Consider the following 26,181-nt stretch of genomic DNA (forward strand, 5'->3'; position numbering starts at 1 on the left):
TTGACAAGAGTCTCTCAACATATCTACAGTGTCTGCATACCCACAAGCTCATTCCACGAAAGTTTCTCCTAGAGTTGACAGTTTATGATAAACAAATATACCGTAGTCTGGGGTTTCCACTTCCGAGACAATAGCATCTAAAGTACCCTACTTTACACGAAGAATATCAATTCTTATAAGCTCACCTTTTCCCACCTCTACCAGAATCATCTTCATCGGTTGGTGCTGCGGCGCCCGAATCCTGAAAGGAAGGGAAAAAAACATTAAATTCTGCAAAAAAAATGTTATTTTACGACACATTACTCATACACTATAAATAAAAAATGATTAAGAAGTAAACATTTACAACTGTAGAATATATTTTTAAAAAGCTTATTGCAAAATCTATAATTTATTGCTAAATATGGATAGTATGATAGCGTCCAATTAAAAATTAAAAACTATTAACTATTGCCATACTAAAGAAATTCATTCAATGCGAGGAAAAATACAAAGGTCAGAAGTCAAGAGATAGTTGCAAATGGTTCTTCTGGTAGTTTATTGTTTATTAGTAACTAATTATTTCTCGATACTTTCTATTTGTGACTAATAGATTTATTTCATTTCTATTAATTAAGGTGTATTATTAAAATAGCCGTATTAGTTACATACACGCCGCGTACTATAAAGGAGAAAGGAACCTGATCTACCAGGTGAGAAGGTCCAATTTGCAATGAACACTAAGATTCACCGTAGACAAAATGTTTAATTGGGCAGGTAGAAAATGAACTGCCGGTACCACGCGTTCGGTATGTATTCGTTGTATTAATTGTAACGTATTAATTTATAATTATAAAACTGAGTTTGCGGACGCGTAGAAAATTGAGGAAACGGTCGAGGTCGTTTTCAACAAAGGAGTGAAAAAAAGCGTAACGCACCTAGAAGCAACTACTCGTATTCACAATACACAAGACATTTATACTTTATACTGGGATTCATTGTGAATTAATGCTGCCTGAGATTTGGAGGACGGGCTACCCTTGCGTTGGCCAGAAGTCATTGTCCATTATCAAGAGGAGCCTTGGAGCAGATTACCTAAGCGAAACATTGCGCTTGTTACCTACTAAATTAAAAAAATGTTTGTGATAAACCTGTAATATTTAGTAACTACAGCAAGCAAAATTACCTTCGTAATACAATGTTGCGACTTGAAATGAAAGAAATCAGAAAGCTTATTATACTTCAACGTAATTGTACACGTAAAAGTTTTTTTATGCCTATAAGATATAGAATCAACGATCATAGAATAAAGAATAGTTCGGAAACCGCATACGAGCATCAAACAGAAGGCGACTAAACTTCTCATAAATGAGTAGTTTTACGTTTTGACCCATAAGTTTCTTTGTAGACGTCGCTCAGTACGCAACTCCTGATTTGCATTCAACTATGCCGTGTTGTGTCCTTTTAAAGTGTAAAAATGCTGCTAGGATCTTAAAGAAACAGGGTTGGATCACATTTCATGTGTAATTAGCAAATGAATGTGAAAGTAGCAAATACATTACTTAAAAATTGAATTATTTTTCCATCTGTCAGATTGTCGAAGAAATCAAAATTGGACCTCGGATTAAACAACTCTGTGGTGAACATTTGTCCGAAATTATCTTTAAATCATCAAATATTATTTAACATGATATAAAAATATCCATTTTATGTAAAATAAAATTTGTTTTATATTTTATGTTCAAAGTTCATTAATTCAATTACTATTATTAAATGACCACTTTCTTATCTACTCTGTTGTGTCAAACAATATTTCCGCGTGCACAATAATTTTTTTTAGAAATTAACGGATTGCTTTTTTTTTACCTTACATTTGTGTTATTATTATATTTGTTTCCATCGTGCAACATTACGCGGCGATATCACGAATGCGCGCGGCGAAAGTGGTGCATAGTGGGGATTTTTCGGACATAGTCCGATGTATTCAAATATGATTCTACGCTCCTTCTGGACTATTTTACGATATACTATGATTGCGATTTTGTTTTGCGAGTTTTATTCGACTAGTGAAAATATTAAGATAGTATGTTTTAAATATGTATTACCTTTGAATGACCTAACAGTTAATATCGTGGTTTTCATAATTTCGGCTTCGCGATGTAGTGGTCAGCGCGTTTGCCTACCATGCAAGAGGTTTAGGGTTCGATTTCCGACACGGTTGACATGAAATATTTATTTAAAAATGTGTTTTAACGATAAAATATTTGATAAATACAGGTGAAGGTTTTCACGGTTACAGTTATCAATATGTTTCTTTTTTGGGTTATACCGTGTGTGTTGGATTTGTTCCGACGTTTCTACTAGAAATGTGGCTACTGCCGACTGGGACACGGTACAAATTACTAGTATAAAAACATATTTTTTTCTACAAAACACTCAGTTTTCCTTGAAGATGGCTCCTGCAGTGGTGGCCGAAACGTCGAAACAAATTCAATACACACGGTATCACCCAAAAAAGAAACATATAAATATTTCATAGTCCCTGGACTGGCACCAGAAGCGTAAGACTGATCATCTTACCCTGTTGTAACGAAATAATATTAAGATGCGCTGCGATTGGTGTACCGATGCAGTGCCCTATGCACCACTAGGTGCGGAAGGGTGATAATGATTTGATGATTTCTAATAATGATAATGTACTACATTGCATTTTTATAATACAAAATTACCTAAATTTGCATTACCTACCTATATTATTTTATTGGTAAATTGCCGTGTGGCGCCGCTACCTTTGCATTGAAATATACCCGATTGATCTGATTCGCTATTTACATAAAGAAAGGTTTTGTCCATATAAACTGCATACGTTGACAAAGCGGATATATGTGGAGCGTGCAGTGAATAGCACGCTTTACAAATAGAGCGCGGTGTACCTAGTAAAGGCTGTGGCTGTGCACTAGGCATGATACCACATGGATACATGGATTGATTTCGTCCAAGTCAACGCTATTATTATTTAACAATGTTTTCAGTAAACTGCACATAACATCGATAGGTATAATCGACGTAGTCTCGTTTTGCTAAGCATAAAAAACAAGAAAGAAAAGCTGAACGATAAAGCATTAAAACAATTAATCTTTCTAATACATACCGACTACAATTTCGTTTTAGGAACAAGTCAAACGTATCGGTAAATTAGTGGATTTTTTTTTTTTGAAAATTGAGTTATGAATGCCAATATGTTCATTATCTTATTACTCGTCCATGTAACTAAAGATTTTTTTTTCGTTAATAGTATTTTCGTTAATAGTAATATTTCGTTAATATTATTGTAGTGCATTTTTTACTAATTTGACTTTAAAAACAAATAAAATGTCTTTCGTAAAATTTGCAAAATGGTCTATTGAACATACAAGAACTAGGGCAGCGCATTGATATTCGATTTTCGATTGCGAGGGAATTTAATTCTTGTAACTTCCTTCGAGAACGTCCTTGTTTTCTACCTTCTAAGACTCCATCTCAAATAAAGGTCAATTTCATCCATCTCATAGGTCTAGACGGTTGAAACAGAGTCTCAAGGAAGTTACAAGAATTAAATCGCAATGCGAAACTGGCTATCACTGCGCGTGGTACTCAACTAAGGCGGCCTAATTGGGAAGAACTGCGGATAACAGGCATTACATAGGATGAAGGGCAGACGAAAGACCAGAATAAACGAGGAATAACGAAGCAAGTTTAAGTTACATCAGGAGTCACGTTTTTTATAGGTCGAGGTGCGACAAGAAATGACCGCTGAAGTAATGCTGCTTTTATTAGGCATCCACATTACATCTAATACTGAAAAATAAAAATAATATTTTGTTTCATCAACACAAATAACATTCGCGAAGGAAAAATAATGGGCACAAAAACACGAACACTTTTGCGGGCGAACTTAATTTGGAACTAATCGAACATTCAAGTCACAATCGAAAATAATCATAATACTGAACGAAAGAAGGAAATGGTTCGGTGACAAAAACGTTAATAAATTGCGGACTGAATGAAATCGATCGAACACAGTTGGGTGCACTTAATTACACGATTAACGCGATAAAATACCAGTTTTTCGAAGTACAAAATCGTTGGCGCTATTGTTTTTTTTAAATAACGTAATTCGCCGGGTGATTCGGTTTTTCATAGTGACAAAATGAGAGTCAGCGTCTTTCAAATAAATTCATTAGGAATGAGAGGCTGTCGGCACTTCATGTCACCGGGAGGTGGCGATTTGTGATGTAACTAAAGGGAAGCAAATCGTATCTGCCGCGGTCAAACTAGTCCCACCGTCAGTGTCGACTTGTTCCAAGAAACTTTTCTGGGGACAAACTCCAGCGGAGAGCGGAACTAATCAGCTCATCACGGTCCACCGAAATCTTCGCAGCACCAGCATTGTGATGAAATGATGTAATCAAATTTTTAAGAAAAATACCAAATAGTACCTAATGTGACTACTGAAACACCATTAAAAGGTGGTTAAAATAAAATGTATCAAATATATCTTTAATTTTAAATCATTATGTCTACTAAAATTTTGTGTTATTTAGGTTGAGAATAGTCTTGATTTCGCGAACAAGGTTTTACGTACCTACTGTTTAGATCAAATTTGTTAATTTTCTTTCTCTCTCTTATATTTTTATTTAATTGACCGGTCTGAAAAAGCAAGGGTTAAAGGGTGCATGCGCTAGAGGACGAAAGCGCTAATTGGTTAAATAAATAAGTGGAAGCGTACTAATTATTTTTAATTTATAACTAATATTTCTATATAAATAATTATGTAATTTATTAATTAATCGAGGATTTCGGATCATTTTGATTAAGGTTGAAACATTATTATTTCAGTGATGTAAACTAAGTAATAAAATGATTTTTAGTTCAGTACAGTATGATAGCGCTAATTTAAAAAAGAAATTAGTCAAAATCATAGTAACTAATAATTGTTATTATTATAAAAATGGTACAAAATAATATACATAAAGAACGGAGAGGAAAATTAACTTTACTAATACTATGTTGTTTTTTTTATATCTAATAAATGAGAAAAATATGTTATTTTGTTTATACTCGTATATATATACATACAATAGAAAAATATAAACAAGTTTTTTCATGTTGTCTCGTGATTGGCTAAAGTGGACAGTAGCCGTTTTGTTTCTTGTATTTATACTAGTGGACTTTGGTGTTTTTGCTTTTTGCATCTCAACCCAAATTTAAACACCTTCTCCGAGTACACGGATAAGATGAGCTTTTGCGTTTTACTATCCCGAAAAAGAAAAACTTAACGAACATTTTGACATTCGAAACTAATTTTTGGGTACCTTCGACAGTGGCTTTTTGCTTTTAACTACCTCACATAACGACATTAGTATGGCATACGAAATATTTATGAGGGAGATATATGAATCGCAGATAGCGTATAATATTGTATTTATGTACATGCATATATGGTAAGCACTCAGTGGAGGTTCAAGGCAGCTAGACCCGTCTTAAGACTATCACAGCATACTGATGCCGTACGATAGACGGGTAGACCACAAGACGCGAGATACGAGTGCGATCCTGTACTTTATAAGTTCGAAAGCCGGTATTTCTAGAAAGGTAAAAGCGATTCGCTATAAATGTCTCGGCACTGGAAAGTTAATCTAACGATGCTTAAACATTAGACAAAGACAAAACTAGACAAACCTGTAACTAACCGATGCATTTAGTAAATTTAACCTTTACATCTGTGAATGTGAGTTAAAATATGAACAGTAAAATACAAATCATTAATAAAAGAAATTATGGCTGTAGTATTGTCTCACCGCAATGTTTAGATGACTGCGTACGTATGTTTACTTATTCATGATACATCTGTTTGATATATAAATCTGGTCCCCATTAGAGTCAAAGATATTTCCTTTCATCGGTAGAGCGTCTGCGTGGCAATTCGATTGAGAGGTAATACACAATCGATAGTTTAGCTCATTAAAACCTATTTACTATACCAGTCGATATGGCTCTGGCCATTTGTAGTATCAAATCGCGAGTTTCTGTATAAAATGGACATTCAGCCATCGCGTGCATCAAGCGATGGCTGAGCGAACTTGACAATCTGAGAATGAAATTGACTGAAGTTTATTTTCCCAAATATTATGTTTGGCGTGCCAGTTGATGAATATTTCACCGAAAATCAATTTTAAAAGTGCAGTTTGGATATATTTGTGTTAATGGGGTGAACGTAGGTGGAAAATGTCGGAGGCGCTGTACGTTGAGGTGTTACGAGAAACCAATGAATGTTACGAGAAAGCAATGAATGTTATGGATTTTATGAAGTAAATCATGAATCTGTGTGAATTTCACTTGAATGGTCGGATTATTAACTAATCCACAGGTAATCAATAATAATAATTAATAATTTAATGTTAACATATTACAACAGAGATGAAGAACATTAAAAAAGGTAATACAGAAGTCTAGGCATCTACAGGGCTTATGACCTGTCATTGGCTGATTTAAGTGGCCACTTTACACACTGTGTAACATGCACCATTCTGCCCTTATTTGAACAACTATATTTTGTTTATTTTTTTATTTTTTTTGCATAATTATACGTTTTTGATATTTTTAAAAAAAATCACTTGTTATATTTTTACTAACACTAAAATCCCACCAGGCCACTTTTTGTAGCTTGTTGGTTCTTTAAATTCTTTCATCTGTTGATGTTTGTGGAGTTAAAGAGCTGAAACCTTTATTATGCGGGTGAGATTCATCTAATTGAATTATAAATAAAGGTTTCAGCTCTTTAACTTCACAAACATCAACAGATGAAAGAATATAGTTGTTCAAATATGGGCAGAATGCTGAATGGTACACAGTGTGTAAATTGGCCACTTAAATCAGCCAATGACAGGCCATAAGCCCTGTAGATGCCTAGACTTCTGTATTACCTTTTCTGAATCTTTATCTCTGTTGTAATATGTTAATGTTATCAGCTCCCCAGGGAGTTGAATCCAGTCCTTGTCTACAAAAATTTGGACAAACTCAAAATATTGTTAATAATTTAATGATTCGCATTTCGCGTAACTTTAAAGTAGCTCGCTTACTTAACATCTCGGTGCTGTTTCAGTTTCCAGCTTAATTTTTTAAAAACTAAATAAACTAGCGGGTCTTCGATAGAATTTAATTATTCTGTATTTGATGTAGATATTATTTGTTGCAATCGTGTATGTCATATAGATAATTATAAAAATCAGCTATAATACATATAACAATATTATATTCTGTCCTAGTTCGTTCTTGGATAACCATACAATATTTTATTTATTTATTCACAAGAAGACACATAACGTGTCCCTAAATCCACGAGGTCAAGAGCCCTGTGTTGAGTTGGGATACAGCATAATGGAAAGTGGAAGCATGCATTATTAAAGATTACTAAAATAAAAGTTATTTTAACATCAATATTGATGGACAGTACGATTAATCTACGCACTGTCTCTCAATGGAAATATAACAAGAGCCAATATATCTACGTCATAAATATTTATATTCAAATTAAAATCTATGTTCACAAACCTTATTTTATTTTAAATTTATTACTATTAGCAAAATAAAATGAATTTTCAAAACATTACGTAGAAATTTCGGAATATTACATATTCACAACTACCCATTAGACCGTTAAGAATAATTCATATTGGCATAGCATTTTTTGTGTAAATGTGCCGTTTATCATTAAACTAAAGTTAACTGCGCAGCAAACGACAATAATATAAAATATGTAGTGTGCACATGCAAATCGACAGGAAGAGTACAATAAATCGCAAACCGACGCAATTAGCATAATTACTCATACCAACACAAGAGTCTGTGCCAGCATTGTGTTACGATGGACTGAAGCTTCATGCTGCCGCGTGGTCAAACGATCGGCTCGTTTGCCTATTATGTAAGGGGTCTCGGGTTCGATTCCCGACACGGTTGACATGAAACATTTCGTTAAAAAGGCGTTTTTACACAATAATATTTCATAGTCCCTGGACTGGCCAACGAAGCGTAAGACTGATCAACGTACCTTTACATAATAAACACTATCAGATACGCTGCGGTAAATGTACTAAACTAGTGTCTTATACACCACTAAGTGCAGAAAGGGAATGATGATGGTGATGTCTGTGTCAACTTATAGTCCCATCTCAACACAGGACTTTTAGTCCCATGAAGTTGAGACTTATATCTCAAATAATGTACAATAAACGTATGTATGTAAATAAATAAATAAATATATTATAGAATTTGAAATCGTTGCGGAAAACCTAGCATTGAAATACAGATGATCATAGGCTAGTGATCTTTTGATTTTTAAGATCTATAAAACCCGCCACAGCTTAAAACGCAAAAATATTTTTTTTATAAAAAAGTATGTACCGATTTAAGCTTTCGTCATTTATTTTTACTTTTACATTGAGAGAACATTATTTTATTTATTTATTTATTTATACGCCCCATGGGCTTTTACATATATGAGCAATACATTCAAGTGCGGCAGTATAACATACGTATATAATAATAAATGAAGTTGAAAGTAAGAATAACACATAAGAAAGACTCCAAGAAACAATAACAAGTTAAAATGAGGAAATGTACCCACATAGGTATATGGGTATACAGTAAGATATTAAATATATTTACATATCCACATATAGACCTAAATATAATTACATATATAAATATAACTCCTAGTTCGACCCCATCTAGAATACGCTTCTCCTATTTGGTCTCCATTCTACAGGACTCATATTGACCATATCGAGTCTGTCCAACACCGTTTTTTTAAGAAAAGTGGCATGGTTCCTCGGATTACAAAGGGGTAATTATTCCTATTTTGAAATAGAGCAATCTCTTAATCTGTCTTCATTGGAGAGACGTAGAAGTGAGATGGACCTTATATGCATTTTCAAAATACTTAATGCTTTAAGTGATGTTCCATCTCTGTTGCAATCAATTTCTTTTCATGTTCCCAACCGTGTCACCAGAAGTCAAAATCTGCTATTTATAAAATCTTCTAGAGCAACTTTGGTTTTTATGCCCCAATGTCCAGAATGTGTAGATTAGTCAATTCATCACACGACTTGGAATTTTTTGGGATAGATCTTCCGGCTTTTCGTAGATCTCTTCGCGACTAAACAGTGTGGGATGAAGTTGGATTGGCATGGTTTAGCTCAAAGTTTTTGATCTTTCGTTTTTTTAAATATATTGTATACTATTATTGTTTTGCCCTTGTTTGTCTTTGCTGAATAGTTTTATGTTCTTTTTTTTCAGTTTCTTGCATTTATGTTTCTTCATGTAACTGTTGTAATTGGCTTAGGCCGTATATATATAGTAAATAAATAAATAAATAAACATTTGTATCCACACTTTAAAATGCAATGAAGAAAGTCAGTTTCATAATGATAATTGCGTCCAAATCACTGAAAATAATAGCATAATAATTTATAAAAATATAATGGAAGAAGCAAAATAATACTGTTAATAGAATAAGAAAATGAACATTTGGACAAACTCAAATATTGTAATGAAACCAAGTGGTCTAAGAAGAAGTTTAAAAATTGAAAAATTGTTTTCAGGCGTTGCCTAGTATGTGAAATAATTCAGTCAGATGAATTTCTTCCCAACAATAAAGGTTTCAGCTCCTTAACTTCACTAAAATCAACAGATGGAAGAATTGAAGAAATATGGATGTTCAGACATATGCAAAATGGTGAATGTTACACAATGTGTAAAGTGGCCACTTAAACCAGCCAATGACAGGTCATAAGCCCTGTAAATGCCTTGACTTCCATATTCCCTTATTTAAGGTACTCTCCATCCCTGTTGTTATTTGTTAAGAATAAGAAAACTTACATATATATGTATTTATTACATTAAAAAATATATTAACTATGGAAAAAATATTATTTTATTATGTTAAGGCAACCCGTCCTTATAAGTATGATCGTAAAATTACAATCAATTTACTTTGCATTAGCCCGATCCACATTGTATGGAATAGTGCTTTTAAAACAAAAAATTCACCGAAAAAACACAAAAATTAATGAAAAAGTTTTATAAAAAAATCGTCTATTTTTCCCACAGTCCAATTATTTAATAAATTTAGGGTTTTAGATATAGAATCGTTATTTAAAAATATTTTTTTACTTAAAATCCATAAAGACAACATAAATAGTAGTGTTTCTACGTCACAAAACGTAAGTAGGTACGCCACCTAGAGCAACAGGTAACTTCTTTATTCCAAAATTAAAACCAACTACGGCACAAAATCATTATACTTACAAAGGAATATTTTTCTTTAATAAAATGAACTAAGGAAATAAAAAGTGCAGTCATATTTTTTTTAAAGGAATAACCCGCTAAGCCTCTATCTATTTATATATATATATATATATATTGTAATTTATATGTTATACTGAAAATATTTACTAATTAAAAATAGAATAGACAAATTATTGTAAGACGTCACTTCCCATTATGAACACAAGAATTGTTTTTTTCTTTTACGCAATGGGAAACGTTAATGTAAAATGTATTAAATTTATATAAAAAATGTATTTAGTTGAAATATTACAAACTTAAATTTTCTATGATTAATCAATATTTTCATGTCCCGACTTTCTAGATAAATCCGCTACATCAATAATTACACGAGAAAAGGGCATATTTCATCATGAAGACGTTATATTATCTTAATGCTTGATTTGAAACAAGTTATAAAGAAAATTTTCCGGTCTAAAAAATGTTGCGTTTGCTGTACGTCACATATATTATATTATTTGATTAGAAGCCTTCAAACTGGAATGTCAAGTAGACGAAAGTAAGTAATTTCGACATCTCCTTCTGTTCGCGTTTAATCACGGTAATAAAGCTGCCAAAGCTGCTAGCAGTATTTGCGCAGTGTAGGGTGAAGATGCTATGAATTATTGATTTGTTGTAAAATAATGAAGAAGAATATATTATTGACTAATTTGTTTTTTTTTTGTTGTGTCCTCCTATCTAGCTTCATTTGGAAAAAAGCGGACGCTACTTATGTTAAAAACACACAATAAATTATGATTTTCTATAGAACTTTGTGTAATTTTTTTCTCATCCCTAAGGGTCATTAAACCTAAACCCGGATAATGGGAAGCAGCTACAACACTATTAATTACTGATTTATAGATCAGGCTGCGATCAGTAGGATCGAGTCCTGTCTATTACCCACGCAAACCTACGGGAGCGATGGCCTTGGATCTTATGTCTGCGGAACTCATAAACGGAAGAAATTGGTATAAACAATCGTTCTGAAATCTGTCGGACTGTAATTTATAGTAGAGTACGAGTGATTCAACCACCTACCATAGAAAGCGGTATTAATGTTGTGCTATGGGCATGGTAGAATATACATCATAAGCGATCTTAGATTCCCATTTCCAAATCGTTAGAAAAAAAACATAATACGACGAACTACACCAGTGGGTCGCGACCCACGGGTTGAAAAATACTGATCAACACAAACATATTGCCAGTATACTGGTAAAACCCTCCAAGTGACAATATTTGAGAAATCAAGTTATAAATGCAGTTATATGACATTTTTTGAGCTTCACCAACCGATAAAATCCTCTCAATCCACCGAGGTCTAGTTTCGTGTAAAAACTTTTTTTTAAATGTTTTCCGATGAAAACCATTAATTCCATTTACTAGATATATTTTTTCGAAATCTCATCCATTGAAACAATTTTAAGGAACTAAAATGGTCTAATGAGTATGTCCAAAATATGTTGAAAAGGGGGTTTTTTCTCAATAATAATTTCACAATAATGAAATTTAGAGGGTTTTACCAGTATACCGACGATATTGACCTATTTTTCGAATCGGGATGTAAATCGGGTCGTGGTCCCGTGGCTAGTGTCTCGGACTCACGGCTCAAAGGTGTGTGGTTCGAATCCCAATCTACACAAACTTGATTCCCATTTTCTAATAGTGAGTTATTTTCAGCTCGTTAAAAATGACCCTTAGAATTTAATCTTTAGGTAAATCATAAGAACGCAAATATTTATTTAGATATATATATATATTAAGAAGTGTTACGTTGAATGTTGAAAAGGCAACCAAGTCAACCAAATTCAGTGAGATATTTTCCTCAAGATAAATAACCCCAGACAGATGTAGGTTTAAATTCTAGGGCACACAGTAGTGTTTTCTTGTGACAGTCAGTGATATATTTTTTTTTAGAAAGAGTTCTTATGATTAACCGAAAAATTTCAATTTTGGGGGCATTTTTGGTTAGTCATAAGTACTCCCAAATAACCGTGCGTAAAAATAGGAAACGAGTCGTGGAAGAGCTAGTTCGCGACATTATCACGGCACCACAATACGTCTTTTCAAATTAAAAAATAAATAATCAATAATAATAATAATTTCGTAATAAACATACGAGTAAAATCTTTGCGTAATAATTCGCTCCCGCTTAAAGAGAAGCCCTTTAGATCTGTTGCGTAGAACAAAAGCGTTCCAAGTTTTGGGCTTAGTTTTTAATTCAACAACCAACGTGGAACGAAAGGTTTCGGATTGCGCTTGCAATTCTCGACATGAGTACATACGGCATGTTGTATTGCTATTAAAAGAAGCTATTTTTTGGTTGATAATCATAGAATGGTTTACGAGTATGTCCGTATGGGCGACTCTATTAGCCGGTGGCGTATTATTATTCTAAGAGTAAAATGAACCCAAATTCCACAGAACTCGATTATATGACTAACGTAGGTACGATAAGAATATACCTACGAGAGATGTTCTAAATATAGATTAAACAAATCTATCTCGAAGAATTAAACAATGAAAAACACATTTTAAAGGCATAATATCCGTATAATATAGGTATAATGGCTGTCGAAATGGACCAATTATCGGTTGCCGGACGAGCGCGTAGGTGTACAAACATTTCACTTTTATAGGATACCTACTTAAAATACAATTTTAAAAGAGTTATATTTAATACATACACATGAGAAATAATAATGATATTATAATTTAAATATTGGGAAAAAAAATATTTAAAATTGCTATTACTAAACGTTTTCATAAATTTATTTTATTAGTGTAAAAATTTTTTTTAGCTTATATTTATATTGTTGTGAGATATTTAGTTATAAAAATATTAAACTTGCTTTGTTTCTTTGTTCCAAATAAGTCTTTTTTAATAAAAATGTTAATTTTATGCAAGTCCCGAATTGAGTTGTAGTAACTCCAAGGAATGTAATTCATTTGTAAGTTACTATACTCTGTATTATATGATTCATAAATTAAATATAAAAAAAAAAAATCTAAATAAATATGAAAATACTAATCACTTTATTTATTAGGCATTAAAAAAAGTTTTATTGATTTATAATTTGACTAATCTTAGAGCTTACTATATATAATATAATGCAAGTATAAGTACCTTGTCGGCCTTGTGGTGTAGTTTTATTTTAAAAGAGTTTTTACACTAGAATATTTCTTAGTTCCCGGACTGGCACCTGAATCGTAAGACCGATCATATTACCTTAATCAAAATACAAAAATATCAAGATACGCGGCGGTTGGTGTACCAATGCAGTTCCCTATGCATAATTAGGTGAGGAAAGAGGAATGAATAAAAAATACTTACAACATCTAAAAAATAAACATAAAAGATTTACGTAAATATTCCGATCAATTTCAATCGATTTTTTTTAATGCAGTTTTTTTCCGAGAACTATAAACGGATGAACATCTAAATTCATAGAAAAATGAACTAATGTGGGTATATTCTGATATTATTTATATTATACCGACTACCGACCACCGTAGTCGAAAAAAACAGTTTCACGTTTATGCTGTAGAATAATTATATGCATGTACATTTTGATTAAAATGGCTACTAGACACAAGATGTATTGAATAGATAGGCTAAAAACTGTCAGTAGTCAATAGATGATGCCGCACTAAAAGTCTTCTTGTTTTTGGAGCCTAGAGCACAAGTGAAATCGTTAAAATCTAATGGAATCAATAGCAATCATATTCATTATCAGCACTCTAAATAAATTGAGAGCTTTAAGTGCAAGGTCGATGACGTAGATTAAAATTAATAACCAATATTTTTTTTTAATATTTTTGAGCGAAGCACTCAAATTTGAAATAATAAACTGATAATTGATTCGGTTTCACTTTTCATTAATATCCCATCATAACGCATAATACGAAGTAAGCATGTGTAAACGAAGAAAACAGCGTTAATAAAGAAGTATGAAAAGCAAATCATGAACACACAGTTCATAGGAAACGTGCATAGGTTTTAAGGTAATCCAAACATAACAATTCGCAAGCGTTAATACGTTTTAAATTTTTTTTTTTTTTAATAATTCTAAGTTTAATTGACAACGTTAACTGTAGGAAATGTCGTAAGACCGCATAGGTGTACTCATTTACGCAGATTCCTTCTCTAAAAGTAAACAGGGTTTACAAGAACCTTATTGGGTCGGACTTTGTCGAAAAATGTACGGTTAACCATGATACTCGTATACGGGGAAAGACGTATAGTAATAATAATAATATTTGGCCGATTTATGTAGCACCATTTTTCTAAAAAATCACCTCAAGGGCCGCTTTGCAATTGTATACTTAAACTTACATTCTAATTAAGCTAAAGTGACATTATATTTTCTGATATAAAATAGAAGGTATGATAATCTAAAGAAGTGAGATTTTAGTTGGGATCTGAACTGACTGGGACGGGACTGTCGATGACTGCCGGCAACGACAAAAGCGTGATCTCCAAATCCAGTGTTTGGGGAGCGCCGAATTTCGACAAGTCTTCCTCTGCCTGAATCAAATGTTAACCTAAGAGTAGATTTTCTTTAACATGTATTTTCCCTAATACAAAGGACCTATAGGTATCTTGGAGCCATTCCATGAAGGGGTTTGAATACTGTCCAGCAAAGCTTGTATTTTATTATCTCTGGGCTTTTTAACCAGTGCAAATCTCGAAGATGTTGCGAGATGTGAGAATATTTTTTTACTCCCGTAATAAGCCTCGGATAGCAGCGAGAATGCTACAGAAGCACACGCAACTTTCAAAAACTGGTATAGAAAATACCTCGTGACAAGTATAATATTATTTTTATTTAGAAATACATAAAATGACATAAAGAATAACGGAGAGACATTTAATTTCAAATTAGTAAAGATGGCAAATCCAATGTGGCCCACAGAAGTTGAATAGTTGTACTAGACACATAGGTAGGCTCAGTGGATTTCATAATTATTAATGCCAGAACAGGCTATATTTATGCAAGTTGACGCATACGCATGTATACAAAAAGTTGTGTATAAAGTATCTACTTATTTGTAATGATCGTATTACAAGTTTTAGTATGAATAACTCGTTACGTTTTTTCCAAAGATTAATTTCAGCGTGCCAATACCACGCAACGGATAATTTTCAAGAGTTTTACTTAGAATAACACGCGAGCCAAATGAAAGAAGGAATGAATATTGATATATAAAATAATGGAACAAATTTATACATAATATGCTATCGGAGGGAATAGCAGCCACGCGAAGGCGTCACGGACAAGTTTCGTCCAGCACTCGGGTGGAACGGATCCGGATCGAGAAATGACTAATGCTTTGTAGGACGACTAAAAACATACCTCGTGGAAGATGTTCTTACTCGAGGATTTCAATAAATCCGACGATACATAAATTGCAAACGAAATGGAATTCGCTATTGCGTAGTTTTAAAAATGTAACGTGCCGCGGTAAGAAATGCCTCGTAGTACCTACCTCAGCTCGCGTCATACCTTCCACTTTAACGGGGTAAAGAGATGCAACTTTGTACGCTTCCTAGGTGTTGATATCTCACTGCGTGATGAAATAAAGTTACACCACCGACTCTAGTAGTCCAGTACGAGCGGATGTAATCGCCGGAGTGACTTGCAAACTTACCACGGAAAGAAATGAGGTAATGATAAAACCAATTGAAATCTTTAGTTGATCATTTAATTACGGGCATAATAACATGCCCGATTCGGACACCCGATTGAAATTCGGCAGTAATGAGATTTTTTACTAACATAAAAAAAATACGGAATGACGGGTCAGAAAAGCAAATAGTCAGCGCCAGCAAATTTCTTTGTTTTTCATGGTTTTAAATTACATAAACGCCAATTTCTCTTATTACGTAAGAAAATAGAAGTATCATAATAACACAAAAACTGTGAATATCACATGCATCACTATGTATGTTATGATTTCTATCTCTCGGTAATATTTGTACAAAATCATATTATTTTGAATCTTCATAAGTCGATTTTGGTTACGTTTTCCTGAAGACTCGTCGTACAACCTGAAACCGGTATATTACTATACACCGGTATATAAATAAATAATAATGTTTACAATACTAAGTATGAAGTTTTTATTTTGGAACTTATCTGTCATAAACTATATTTACTTTTTTTTTAAACTCTTAAGTGGCTGGCTATGATGTCACAAAAGTCTACAAATAGAACAAAAGACTTGATTCGTTCTTTCCTTTTTTTTTTAAATAAAAAAATGTTTTTTGCTGTTCTTCTTCTTTTGCCGCTCCTACCGGAGGTTGGCGACCATCGTTCTGAATTCATCGCGATCCTGGGCCAGTCTAATCAGCGCTGCTGCATCCGGCACACCGAACCGCTGTCTTAGATTTCTAAGCCATGATGCTCTTTTCCGTCCCATACATGGAAGGAAAGGTAGAGGGGCCTGCCCTCTATTTTTCCTTACATAATAAGTTGAAGAAAGGCATACTTCTCATTGCGGAATATGTGACCAAAGTATGAGGCTTTTCTTCTTTTGACAGTGGTCATTAACTCCCTCTCTTTGTGCATAATGCTTAAAACCGCTTCATTGGAGACACGATCAGTCCATGAGATTCGAAGCATTCTTCTGCACAAGCAAAGTTTGCTTTTCCAAGCCTAAATTATATGATTATTTTATTAATCATGGAAAATAGATTATTAAACAGTATAATATATTATGTGTGTTAAATTTTTGTTTTTAAATACTTACCAACATTTCTAAATATCTCGTATTTTGCTTAATGTAACACGACACGACGACACAGTACTGTGCACAGAGATTTTTTTAGCGCAGGCTTTTTAACAAGAGTTAAATAATATATTAAACGTGATGGGACACGTGGTGTTAGTAGCCAACACTAACTTGCGCGTTACTACTGCTTATTTGTTTGGTTTCTACAACCACTAGGTACAATGGTGAAGGCGTATAGTGAGATTTGCATGTTAGTGTAATTAGTGTCCTTACGAAACCGGTAGACATGGAAAGGTCGGTAAGTTTATACAATTATTTACCAACATTTAATAAAATGTTTGACGACAAAGTTACTACTACTGCCATCACGCCATTTCCCCGTAGGGGTAGGCAGAGAGAATGGACCGCCACACACGTCTATCCTGGCATACATTTCTAGTTTCTTTCATATTCATACATCTTGTCATACACGCCCTTCGGGTCTGCCTGCTTTTGACATGGCCAGACTTAAGATTTTGGTTTATCTGATCATGCCGCGTCTTCCTCGTACGTCCTCGTCTCATGTTACTGTTCTTTTTCGCCATAAATACTTGTTTTACCAGTCTTTCATCGTCTATTCGTTCTACATGACCAAACCATCTCAGAGATCCTTTCTTAAACTTATCAATTATACCTGACTCAGATTTACACTCTCGCCTGATTTCATCATTTTTTGTAACCCTGTTATACATTGATTTCCCGCACATTAGTCTAAGAGATCGCATTTCAACCGCGTTCACTCGGCTTTCATCCTTCCTCCGCCAGTTACATGTGTCACTTCCATACATAAGTGTCGGGACTAAAATTCCGTTATGCACTGCCAGTTTAGCAGTGTTAACCACAAAGTCAATGTTTTAAGCAATTATAACATATTACAACAGAGATGAAGAACATTTAAGAGAAGGTAATATAGAAGTCTAGGCATCTACAGGGCTTATGACCTGTCATTGGCTGATTTAAGTGGCCACTTTACACACTGTGTAACATTCACCATTCTGTCCATATTTGAACAACTATATTCTTTCAATTCTTTCATCTGTTGATGTTTGTGAAGTTAAAGAGCTGAAACCTTTATTTATGCGGGTGAGATTCATCTAATTAAATTATTTCACCTACATACTAGACAACGCCTGAAAAGGTTATTTTATTTATTACCTTCTCTTAAATGTGCTTCATCTCTGTTGTAATGTGTTAATATAAACAGCTCTCTAGGGAGTTTAATCCAGTCCTTGTCTACAAAAATTTGGACAAACTCAAAATATTGCTGATAATTATAACACGTTAAATATTCTTTTTGTTGCAGTTTTTCAGTCACAAGTGCGAAGGTAGTAGTGTAACCAGTAGCTGCAGCTACAATGGCACATGTCACGTCACGCACCGCGTCCCCCGAGGGAACCCGATACTCCGTGCACTGTGCACCGTGCACCGTGCACCGTGTACTGTGACCGGGCCCCACCGCCACTGTGGTGCCCGTTCTGTACCTGTGCTCGGGCGGGAATAAAGCCCATAAAGGGTATCGCGTCTCGGAACTGGTCAGCGCCAGCGTTCTGGAAAACGGTACAGTTACAGGACCACGGTTGGTTACCCAGAATCAGAATGATACAGAAATATTTAGTTAACACGAATTTTTATAAATAGGGAATACGTACTCACAGACAATAAAAGTGTACTTAATTATTTTTTTAACTTGTGTATTAGAAAAATAACATTATTTTAGATATTTTTTATATACTTTTATTCTCCATATGCGTATGGTTTAATTGAATTTTTTTTATGTGTTTCAAATTTATATAAATACTAGAATTTTTACCCAAATTTGCTAGAGATCGAGTTAAAATAAATGTTTATTGGTTATAACACGACATTGTCCTGTTATTTAGATTATGATTACCTTAATATGTAATTCATATTAAAAAAAGGGTAAACTTTGTAATTTCTCGTCGCTATGACTTTCCGTTCGTGGGTTTTATTTTATGACGAAGAAATTTTGGCTTGAAAACAGCACGGTTGATCTAGAAATGACATTTAAAATGTTCTCTTATTTCACATTGCTACGACACCTTTAGCTCGCACTTACAACTCTTATAATACTAGTGATTTATATTTTAGCCATTCTGTAATAAATTTGAAAAAATAATTGTAATGTAACGTTGTATTTTATATTATGTTTTCACAAAACTCCCTTTGGCATAATTATAACAAGTACTTACCATTTTTTCTCCTATATTTGATCTTAATATAAGTACTGACTTTTTTTCTTGGTTTTTTTTTAATTAAATTTCTTTACCATTACTTAATGGAAAGAAAACTCAATAAAGAGGAAAAAGGAAAGGACGAAATATTAAGGAAGAGAAAGAAGATATTTCTTCAGACGTGATTTAAAGAGACGAAGAGGTAAACCAAAAAGCGATATCTGATAAAGGTTGAAATTTATATTTTAAAAAAGGTGTATATAGGAGCGTTAGGACAATGTAGTACAGTAAACAGAAGTGAGAGGGAGTGTTAGTCTCTTCGCTGTCTAATTTTGAACCATTTCAGTTGCGTACAATAATCAGAAATGTGGTCATATGCTTTATTATTGCATCTCATATGTTCTTTTTTTAAAATTCCTTTAAATATTTTTTTTCCATTTTAAAAATGTGTTATTTACATTTCAGCATGTTTTTTATTCTAATTTTTTTATATTCTTATATTTTAATTTTAGTTTATATTCTTATATTTTAATTTTAGTTTTTAATCAAATTTAGTATTTTTTTCATGTCTAATATAACTTTCACTTATGTAAAATACTGATTTAGATACTTTTAGTATAACTTTTTTATCCATTATTTTTAGGTTACTTTAAATATTGTTATTTTCTTGCAATTACTTTAAGCATATTTTTAATTTTAAATTAATCTTTAAATTCCTTTTAGTTTCGTTTTTTTCCTTGTATAGTCATTCCTGAACTTTAAAAAAATGTCAGCCTCATGGTGCAATGGTCAGCGCGTTTACCTACCATGCGAGTGGTCTCTCCTGAATAAAAGAAAATAATATAAAAAAAACGGAATAGAACTGTCGTCGCTTTAAAAAAGAACTTTTTTAGCCTAACCACACAACACGACACGTAGAGCGCGGACATCATAGCTACACAGTTTTGTTTGTTTTTAACTATTTACTATCGAGTAAGATTAAAAAAAACGCCTAGCAAATTCGATCCATTTTCTAAAACACGTTTCGATCAAGGACATTAAAATATGATATTGGCACATAATGTACATAAAAAGAAATCAAAACCATTCAAACGGATTGGTTATTTAATATTTATGTTATCAATCAACCACAGGGGATTCGAGAGACGAATAAAACAAATTGATATTTCAATTGAATTAATGGTGCGAATCTATGTTGATGAGTGGTCTTTGAAACGATTGACGGACAGTTTTCGTTCTTGATCTATCGGCATTCACTTACTTAAAAATAACGACGGAACAGAAATTGCATACATGTATTGATATAATATAACGATCGGAAAGTAACGATTTATTCGATATTAGTTGATGGTGGTATAGCTGGATTCAATCGCGTGCATGCATGTGTAGTAAATCATGCAATAATCAATTACGGTACAAAATAGGTAGTTCGGTGACAAATCCACACCGCCACCGAGCGCGTAATAGGAGGCAACGTTGGTAGATCAATTACGGTTCGTTCAAGATATTGGATGATTCCAGCAAATGAGATTCTGATGAGAAAATGATAGAAAATGTACTCCACGAAATCTCTGTATCAAAACTAGTTTCATTCTGGCGGAGAGAAATAAGATTTCCCGAAGTTTTATTTAGGCCAAAAAAGTATTAGAAATAAAGAAGCAATTGAAAAAATACCTTACACATTTGAAATTATATTAAAACAACGATATTTCAACAAATAATATACTTTTACAGAATAGATTTTCAATAAAAATCAATTGGTATATTTTTAATACAATAATTTGAACTTGTGTCGCCAACGGGCACACACTTTTTTCAACAGTGGTGATCATCTTCCACGGGCCAAGTATTCTCTAACAACACGAAGGAAGCAATTTCGTTATTACGTTAAGAGTTTCGCGTTACAAGTACAAATTGCGAAGACAATTTCAAATTCAACAAAGGCATTTTAAAATTAAGTTAACAACTAAATCCTCATCGCGCAGGTTGTACGTAATCTTACGAACCATTTTCACAGTGAATAAACAATCAACTGGATGTTCACCAAGCCGTGTGCCGTGCTGCCTGTGCTTTGTACTCGATCTTCTATTCCAGTAATGAACAAAATCATTTCATACAATAGATTCACAGTTTTCAAGCGCTTCTATAAATTTGGCCTTGCACTCAGTCGGAGATGTTCACAGTACGTTTTGGTAAGGTCAATTAAATCACCTAACATCCGCAACGTATGCCGAAATTTCAAGGCTTCAACCGAAAACAATGTAATATCTCGAGTATCTTGACAGCTCCCGTGGCGTCTTATTTGTTTAGTGATTAAATACTTCAAAAAAATATAAGTTATATTTCGAATTCCCATAACGTTTTTATCAACATTTTTCCATCGTAGACGTTCATTTTAGCAATATATTTGTATCGCGTCACAAACGAATGGCTCTTATCGAAATTGAACATTTTCGCTCCACCTAACATTAATAAAATCGGTTTATGGAACGCCTTGCATAAAATCCGCTTAATTTATTAAAAGGGGTGATAAGTAACTCAACAATAGTTTCGTCTTGGCATTTTGACGTGAACACGATATTCAAAAGTCAGCGAAAGCCTGGCATTTAAACTAAAGTAGAGCTCGGTACCTGGCAAACTAGTTTCGATAGGACATCGCATTAATATTTTATAGTATTCACAAGGATGTATCGGCATATACTCGACATTTCCGAACAATTAAAAATAAACAACACTGAATGCGAGAAATTCTCACTGCGTATCGTTAGAGGGCACCTAAATGTCATCTTCGAAGATATAGAACCTTCGCTAACTTGTTTTAAATACGTTTTGCGGAGGGGGAGAAGGATTGCAAAATTATTTACCACAACCGTTTCAACGAAGATAAAATTTATAAATTATAATCAACAAGCTAACTCGAACCATAACAAGATATTTCGGTCGTAAACATTGCTCCCGAGTCAGAATTCCCGTAAGACAAAACACCCTTTCCAAATGCGGATAGGACATTATTTAATTTTCTAGTTGACGTCAGTCCCCAGTTTAGAGCCAATATACTTATTCCCTGAAAGCTCATTTTAAAGCAAGCAACGGTGAGTCGCAGTCGGTGCGGGATGAAATATGCAGGGTTAGAATATAGGGTGCTTTCCCCAACCATTTACTTGTGTGGAAGGAAAATGGGAGCTCAGGGAAATGAGACAAAGGAAAATTGGAGGATCTGTTGCACTGTGTAATGTACGAGGTGTGTTCAGAAAAAAACGGGAATTTTTAAATTTCGCGGGTTTGGAGAGTCCGATTGTCAATTTTTATTATATTGATATACATGCCCCTGAAGTATGCTAAAATTTTCAGATGTATTTATTGTTTACTTTGTTTGTGGCAGCCGCTTAGGTTAGACGTGTTTTTATGGGTTCGGCGATTTTCGAATGTTAAAAAAAATGGACCAAATTTTGTGTAAAAAATGAAATAAATGAGTGAAGTGTTAACAAAGGCCTATGGTGAGTCTGCTATGAGTAAAACAAGAGTTTACGAGTGCTATAAGCGTTTCCAAGATGGCCGTAGAGACGTTGAAGATGACGAACGGCCCGGACGCCCAAGCACATCAACAACCGATGATAACGCGGAAAAGGTGAACGAAATAGTTATGAACGATCGCCAAATCACAATCAGAGAAGTCGCTGATGATGTTGGCACATCGATTGATTTTTTTCGAATGTTTTAGGCATGAAGGCAGTTTAAGGCTTAACCGTCCCAGTGGAGGCATTCTGGATCGCCAAGACGACAATCGCCGAGCACGCCGAACACGTCTAACCTTAGCGGCTGCCACAAAGTAAAAAATAAATACAGCTGAAAATTTTAGCATACTTCAGAGGCATGTATACCAACATAACCAAAAAAAATTGACTCGGACTCTCCAAGCCCGCGAAATTTTAAAATTCCCGTTATTTTCTGAACACACCTCGTATACTCGTACATGTGTACCAAACCTTTATACATAGGTGTACAGTAATATGTTACTCTAATAAAAGATATCGATGTAACTAGAAGTGGATAGAAATTACGCACCTAAAATCTGATATTAGTATGGAACTTGAAACAGGTAACCGACACAAACAGCGAATTATTTCCATAACTATTAATCGACCTTTACAGATTTAAAGTAAACTTTTAATTTTCTACTGTACCTCCTATTTTGATTACGGTTACGATTCTCTAAGATACGGATAAAATGTACGCGGGGAATGAGCCGTTGAAATAACAAAAATACACATTATCTTCAAGAATGCTAGGAGGGATGACATCGTACTAGGATACAGACATACGGGGGAGGGTGGTGATGAAAGTGGATAAAAACGGAACGTGGATGAAATTATTAAAATAAGAGAGAAATGCTTCCACGTTCCGACTGGATAATCTTCAGCGGAGCGAATCCAATGGTTTGAAAAAGAATGAAGGAAACCATAAAGATATTTACTTATCTAGATTACTTGAAAACATTCTAAAGGGGGGAATTTTCCGAGCAATTTAAGTTTTATGAAACTTAAGGGCCGACGTACACAAATACAATATTTTTTGTCAGGAATAACTCGGTCAGATTGCAAATTTACAATTTTAAATAAAATTATCAAGAGAAAATTACACGTTTCTAAATGATATTCGATACTTTCCGGAGGTTGAAGTCATGTGAAGCACATGATGTTCTCTTGTAAAAAACATTAAGTAACAAGGGTGAAAGAAACTACGAGGGATTACATTCCTAATCGTGAGAACGAACTTAATTACTAGTCGGCTCAAAAGGTGCGCCCATAAAACGCTTTGTGAAGGGGGTGCAAAGAGCTGAAAAGTGATTGCAGATGTTGAGATTTGTAAAACTGTAACACGTGTGTGTTCAGTAAACTCGTAGTAAGGTAAACATTCACAAGGAGGGTTAGCGTGGATTTATAATAAATTGTTTTATACGACTCGTAGAAAATGAAGCATTTAAAATATATTTTTAGATGAACAGCAGAAAAAATGGCTTTATGAAGCATAACATAATTTTCCATTTAAAAAAAGTGTCCGTTGATGGGCTAGCAAAGATCGATACGATTAGCTTATTATATTTAAGATATCACTGCAAATTTACATATAATGAAAAAATCCACACCGTGGTACCATGGTAAATCCAACGCGTTTGTCTACCATGCAAATGGTCTCGAGGTTCAATTCCCGACATGGTTGACATGAAATATTTATTTAAAAAAGTACTTTTACACTAGAATATTGCATAGTCCCTAGACTACCACCTAAAGCGTAAGGCTGATCATTGTATCTTTATGTAACAAACATGATCAAGATATACTGGAATTGGTGTACCAATGCGGTTTCCTATGCACCACCAGAAGCGAATAGGAGAGTGATGAAAAAAATATCAAATAAAGTACGTTTTAGGTGTGCAATTCGTTTTTTTAAACATATACATTAAAACAAAATTAAGAGATACCTACCTAATCGAATAAGGTAAACAATGTTTAACTGAAAAAAATGTAAAAATAATAAAAATATTTTTAAGCGAAGCAAAACATCGAAAACAACGTGCTACGCATTCTTAAATAAAGTTAGTTTTTTATTTTTAGGAAAACGCGGAGTTTTCTGGCTTTCGAAGCGTGGCATACGAGGTTTTATAGTAAACTCTTAATCAATACGCTATAAAACATCAATAAACCTACCTACGTTTTCTCGGTGGGGGTTGTCGATTTACGAGACGAGAAACAGGCATTGGCATTTAAGGCCTTTTGTTTAGCGCTCCGAAAATATCACCCCCTAATGTTCAAAAATAGTTCCCTCTAAAATAGAATAGAATTTCTATCAAAATATGTCAAGGCACAAAGAAGAGTACAGAGGAACACCATGTTTATACGAGTCGGTAAGGACATGCGTAAATATAAACCATACCTCGTTAGATTTTTATTACTAACAGCGGTAATAAAAATAGGTTAGCATCAATTTCGTGCAAGACACGTGGTCTCTTGTAACTCGTAACGCACAAGTTAAAGATGCTCCTGGAAAATGAATGCTCTATAATAATATATCTTTTTATTTTTGGTAATATGAAAAAACATATTAAGTTTAATAGCTAAACCACGTTGAGGTAATGGTAATGACATGCAACAATTTAAGGACACCATAAGACATAGGGAAATAATATAACTTTTTTTACAATTTAAAATCAATGAGGGGCTATGAAATACTGTCGAGCAAATGTATATCTTTTGCATTTATTAGTAGCATAAAAAATATTTTTAAATTCCCGCGAAAACTTTCATAGCATTAGCCAAGCCTCTAATACGTCACAATTCGGTCAAATTTTGAACTTTGTTTGTGACCGTTTCAATTTAAATATAACATCTTCACGAATCTTAACGTCACAATTATCGAGGCCAAACATGTTCCTTTTGTGGAGACATATTTTTAAACAATTTTATTTTAAAAGTTATGTTTAAAAACGTTTCTCCGCCATATTCACATTGTGTTTGAAAATATTATTTTTTTCTTAATCCATTTCGCCTATTTTTATCGGTATTCGTAGTCTGTGATATTTCCTGATTATCTAAATTCTAACCCATAAAATCGCCTATAACTTATTACGGCAGGTTGATAGAACCGAACCAATGCTAAGCTGCAATATGTTTATATTTGTTTTTGTTTATATTGATTGCATATTGTCTGACAGGAGAGATGATTTATTTACAGTGAAACCTAGATTTCATATGCATAACAATGAAGCAGCTTATGCGTAAATGATGGTTGCAGAACTGTGAAGCTTATTTGACGCGATACAGAAATACGTCAAATGAAGATAGATGGGCAAAATGATCGTAAATCCATA

General features: G+C 33.7%; 1 long non-coding RNA gene across 2 annotated transcripts in view; it reads right to left on the reverse strand.

Annotated features, from left to right (window-relative positions):
• LOC148280890 (uncharacterized) overlaps positions 1-26,181 on the reverse strand; it is a 110,344-nt gene that overhangs the window by 35,641 nt on the left and 48,522 nt on the right. For both annotated transcript variants that reach the window (XR_015822477.1, XR_015822478.1), the window contains exon 2: positions 186-241. This is a non-coding gene — a long non-coding RNA (uncharacterized LOC148280890). The remainder of the gene's footprint in view (positions 1-185; positions 242-26,181) is intronic.

This window comes from Micrasema longulum, unplaced genomic scaffold (assembly GCF_059751315.1).
Source record: "Micrasema longulum isolate JH-2025_06_02 unplaced genomic scaffold, ASM5975131v1 h1tg000515l, whole genome shotgun sequence".
NCBI lineage: Eukaryota > Metazoa > Arthropoda > Insecta > Trichoptera > Brachycentridae > Micrasema > Micrasema longulum.